Genomic DNA, 6,000 nt, shown 5'->3' with positions numbered 1-6,000 from the left:
AAAGAAAAATTATCATCAATAGGCCTGCTATACCAGAAGCGCTAAAGAAAGTTCTTCAGGCAGATGGAAAGAAATTTGTTTCAGGAAAAAATGAAGATCACTGAAGTTGGTTCATATTCACAGAAATATAAGTGATTTGAAAAAAAGTAGTGTTAGAGTGAAGGTAAAATTCTGACTGAGAAGCCAGATTCAAAACTAGCCATTCCGATTGCTCAAGCAGTGTCAAACAAAAGTCGAAGCAACTGGCATAGCAACTAGCCCTTTACTCCCATTGGTTACAACTCATTTCCCTTGCATTCCCAATAAACCTGAATGGACTCAAAATGTCATCAGTCCACTTCCTTCTCTCCATGGGTTAACAAGGGTTAGCAAAGAAGGAGCTGTGGCAAAGCGAGAATTATACAACATTCACACAGAACAGACATACAAAAGCCCCAGAGAGAAAACCTTTTCAAATTTCCCAAATTCAGACATTTTTATGGTCCTTTCCTATCATTCATTTTAAAATAAATCACTAATATTCTTAAAGAGTTAATACTTACACCTCTATACCTTATTAAGAAATCACTACATTTTATGTTCTCTTTTTAACACCATCGAACATGGCAGATTGCCAAATTATCCAAATACAACCGGATACAAATAATACATTAGATATAACATAGTAATATGTTACATAATCAATCAAAAAGAATATTGCATGACTATCAGAGTATCACATTCTCCATTATTTCTATATTCTCTCTCATTCATGACCTCTCTCTCTCACTCATTCCATCACAAATTTTATTCAACAAACTTTAATGAAACTCTTACATTTTTATCTTGACATTTTGTCATAAGACAATGGAAAGAAAAAATCCCTGTCAAGTAGGAGCTCGTTATATTTATTCTGGGAAAACAACACAGAACACAAGACAAAGTGTATTGATAAGGATATCAACACAATATTCAAGAGCTTGAAGTGGGGAGCCTAAGAAATCAGGTCTATATGCAGCTATTTACATTAAGGCATATTGATCAATCCTAGGATACTTCATGTCTGCCTGCCACATAACAATGGTGTCAGTGCAAATGTACCATCTTAGCATGAATCTATTCAGATGTTCTCTCCAAACCTGCACTTCTTCACTGAGATATTCGGTGGCTGAGGGTAGGAATCCCATATAATGATAATGTTATCACTGAAGAGAACCATGAATCAACAAGACAATTTAACAAAGCCTTGACAGATATGATACTACTTCAGAGTGAACAAACAGCAATACCTTTTCCAAAGTTTATAATGTCAGAAGAAATCTTCAACTTACTCACAATAGCTGGTAAGAGGCCAGAATGAAAGCAAGACAAGGAGGCACATCCCCTATATACCCAATGTCTCAATATCCTTCTAGAAATCAACACTTTCTAACAACTTGGTCAGCTCTTTACTGATAAAGCATTTTTCTACAGGTTTTCACCCCCTCAGAAATCTCCACTACAACATCTTGTGGACTTTCCAAACCTAAGAGTAACGTGAAAAGCTCACAAACACTGCCTTCTTATTTTCCTTATTGTTTCTCTTGGTCTCTTATTTAAAACGTATATACTCTTCCCATCTGTTATTAATCAGTAGACATTTCTTCAACACTCCTTGAATCCCAATATTAAACAAATGAACTGGATCACAGAAATAAATATAACTCTATTGTACAGCAGTATCAATACTGTGTTACAGAAACACCGAGCGGTCACACTGAAGTCAGCTACATAGACGGTACTGTATCGTTCCCTCTTGTGATGGAAAGTAATCAGACAGTGACTATAATCTACGATTCCATCACTGGCCTGTCTACAGCCACTCTCCCTAAGAAATTTTTAAAGTAGAGTAGTATACAATATGGAAAACATGAATCCTTTCTAAGGACTGACAACACATAAAAAGAGCACTACGATGAAGTATGTTGACTTTTCCCAGATTACAAAGTCTACCACGCATATGGCTTCCCCTTTGACCGTCTTCCTTTGAGAAAACAGTGAAAAAGAGGACACTAATGGCACAGGCTATACAAGCAGGAAAGAAAACAGGAGCTATACTCTATTACTCCACAAATATCAGAAGGGATTTATGCCTAATCCCTAAAAAAGACTTTCACCATAAAGAGTCTAATCTAGCAGATGCTGAGTTCCCTAATACCAGAATCTATATTTACACAATCCAACTCAACATAGTCTACAGAATCTATGATTTCCTCAGTCATGCCATAATATTCTCAAAAACGTGTGAAGCAGCTACCTCATATTGGGTCTCTAGAAATTCTTTTTACTCACCCTTCAGGTGATTGGGGCTCATTCATCAAAATTTCACTCATCCATGGTCTAAACTACTTTAGACCTATTATTACATTAAATATCTGCTACATAAAAGGCTCTATAAGGTAAAGGAAAGTATGAAGAGGAAAATATCCCTGTCAATAGGAGCTCATTATTTCTAGTCTGTTAGACACAAAATGAAGAAATGAAATGAAATTTGGTAAGTGAAATGTTGAGAGGCAGAAAGTATGTTGAACAATTTTCTACAGACTCATATCTAACCCGTATCTAGTTAGGGAATGACAATGTACAATGACTGTACAATTGACCATATGGTCAGTATCTTCTTCAGATTAAGCTGGAAAAGAACATCTTCCACAGTGGTACTCTCTCCCTGACTTTACTGATTTTTTGTTTGGTTGGTTGGTTTTGTTTTGTTTTTTTGAGACACAGTTTCATTCTTGTCGCCCAGGCTGGAGTTTAGTGACATGATCTCGGCTCACAGCAACCTCCCACTCCCGGGTTCACACCATTCTCCTGCCTCAGCCTCCTGAGTAACTGGGATTACAGGCACCCGCCACCATGCCCGGCTAATTTTTGTATTTTTAGTAGAGACGGGGTTTCACCATGTTGGCCAGGATGATCTCAAACTTCTGACCTGAGGTGATCCGCCTGCCTTGGCGGATCCCAAAGGGCTGGGATTACAGGGGTGAGCCACTGCACCCAGCCTCAACTTTAGTGATGTTATTGTATTTTAAATGTAGGTTCAACACACCTTACCCTTGTCCTACAACTTTTTTTAAAAAATTCTACCTTTTGTACATTCTATCTTGCTTTACTCCCTCAATTCCTAGCACCATCCTGTCTTCATTCCTTTTTCACTTATCCATCATTAGGTTGATACTTTTTTTTTCAGCTGGCCCCTTCATCCATTCCTTTCCTTCAACGATCTTTGCTAAATGTCTGACAGAAGCCAAAACCAATGAAATGCAATCCTGCCTTAATGAACACTCTACTGTGACCGATGAATGCAGGTACAGAAAGAGACACTGCAAGTGGGAACTCCAATGATAAAGCTACGGATTGCTGTTAGAAGACTGAAAGGATATAATGAAAACATCAAGTTTTATCTTGTATACATATAACGTGGAATGAAGAAGAGGATCTAAAATTGTACAACTGGGATGCATCTTCACATAGTAATTGATGAGAGCAACTCACAGGTATCAGCATGTGTTAGCTGGGCTAACAATGGTAACCTAATTACAGTACAGACCATCAACTCAAAGGTATTCTTTGATTTGACCTTTTCAATAAGAGCACTAAGATCAATGATACTCAATTTTCAAATGGAACTGTCTTTCACTGCCATGCAAAAGTCACTGCCGCCTCATTAGTTTTTAATCTCACTCTTTATGTATCTTCAGGAACACTACAACCCTTTGGTTTTCACCTAGTAACTCTAGCCACAATCTCCTTTAATGGGTCTTCCTCATTTTGTCAATATCCAAATGCCAGAGCATCCAAAGCATGGTCTCAGACACATATGTTCCTACTCCCATATACACTCTATCTCTAGATCTCATCCTTTCCCACAGCCATTACGTATTATCTATCTCCAAATACCCCCCAACTCAAGCTTCCTATTTACACTTTCAAAACCAAAATCTTAATCTGTGGGTTTAATATGGAACTAAAAGTGGCAAAATAGTCTTTTTAAAAATCATGCACTCAAAGAAAAACCAACCCTCCCTAGTAGTTGTTGAGGTCTCAATCATAAGGAGTCCTGTTTCAGTCATCTTCTCCTCTCATACGGTACCATTCAATGCTTTATCAAGTAGAACTGGCAAGGATTTCAAAATACACCCCAAATCCCAGTACTTCATAATACTTTCATGTAAGACAATCTAATGTAATACCTATGTACAACTTATATAAATACAACTTCTTACTTCATTTTGCTATTAGTATTTATACCATCCACAGTGATCTTTATCCTACCTAACTTGTTTTAATATATAAAAATATAGAAAGTTAAGTACTCCAGAAATGAAATTTATAAATCTAAGAAACCCAAAGCAGTTGGCATCTTAATTATGAGTAAAATACAGCCATTGAACAAGGCATTCTTGTTCAAGGCACTTAGGGAGAACACTCACTAAATCTTGGAAATGACTAAATGAGATACGAGAGATGACGTTTTTAGACTCTCTAATTCCTGAAGATAATCAATTTTAGAATCGAATTATCTTGTGGAAAAATCAACATGATTGTCATTTATTCCAAGGTGACAAACGAGGTACAACAATGTAGCAGAGAGTATTTCAAATCATCAAATAAACATGAGACTGGTATTTTTAACCAACTGTACACTTTTGTCTTCGAATTAACTTCACTAGATAAATCAAACACCAGAAGAGTCAGAGGCCTGAATTTTTTTGTGCAAATCGTTTATCAGTGAGCAGTGAACCTCAACAAATACAAGGAGAAATAAAAGGCTACAATCTTCTCCTCGGCTTTCCTTGGTCTGTGTCACTCTGCTCCCGCTGGAAACAAAAGGATCTAATTTGATTAGTGGAATGATACAGTACTTACTGGGCTACTCTTTAGAGGGCACTCACTGTGTTCCAAGGTCAATCACAGATATACAGACATGCATTTATGTTCCTCTGCATCCTGTGAATCATACCAAGTTCACAGGATGATTAATTCAACGTTCTTTTCTATTTTTAACAGAACAAGCCATGTTGTTCCCTCACATGCATCTCCAGGGTATGGGCATATGGGTTCCATTCAGATTTAAAATTAGAGAGGATGAATTCCTCTGTGGAATTACTCTACATTTCTCCCTGAATCAAAGCGTGTCCTGCAGCACAGTTTCTATTACCATCAGAGAATCACATAATAGTAATGTACTTTAGTGCTGTGATTTCCATTGTTAAAACTTCCCTCACATCATGGAAGCTTTAAAAGTTTGCTACACTGAGGCTGAATGTATGAATTCAGTATTAAACCACCTTAAATATTTTCATATACACGTTTTAGTCGGGCAGATTCAGGTTTTCTGATACTCCCTTACTGTATTATATGTGAAAGCAACAATATGCATAATAAAACGGTAACAGTATCTTAGGTCCCTGGCGGCTTTTCCACTTAGTTTCCATTCTTTAGGTAACAAGTTGTGTTATTTTTTTTTTTCCTGCTGGCTATTTGTCTATTTGTACATTTATTCACTTGGTGCTTCATTTGTTTACAATCAGTAATTTTTGGCCTTGCTTCCATTTTCTCCATACATTGAATGAACAATATTTACTGGGCCTCTGCTGCAACCCTGCCACTGAAGACTAAGTACAAAGTTACATACAGAGAGCAGGGAACACTCAGATGACCACTTTTGACCAAGACTTAGGTCATGTTCAAGCCTCTGATTCCACTGCACTGGTTTCAAATTATACATTTCCATTAATACCAGGTGGCCTGCATCTCACCAATAATGAACCAGATTTTGAAATATATCAAAGTGATTATTAAAACCACTTCCTCAATCTATCCAAGTCATTGTTCAAAAGTAAGAATGTCTTTATTCTGGGAACCTTCTTTAACTAGCATAAGATGCAGGATTACTACTGGGAGACTAATGCCCTAGTTACAGAGAACACAGAACAGAGTTCGGATATGTATAGGTTTTAAACAACACAGTCACTGCAC

The sequence above is a fragment of the Colobus angolensis genome, unplaced genomic scaffold (genome assembly GCF_000951035.1).
Source record: "Colobus angolensis palliatus isolate OR3802 unplaced genomic scaffold, Cang.pa_1.0 Scaffold211, whole genome shotgun sequence".
NCBI lineage: Eukaryota > Metazoa > Chordata > Mammalia > Primates > Cercopithecidae > Colobus > Colobus angolensis.
This window is presented reverse-complemented; position numbering follows the sequence as displayed.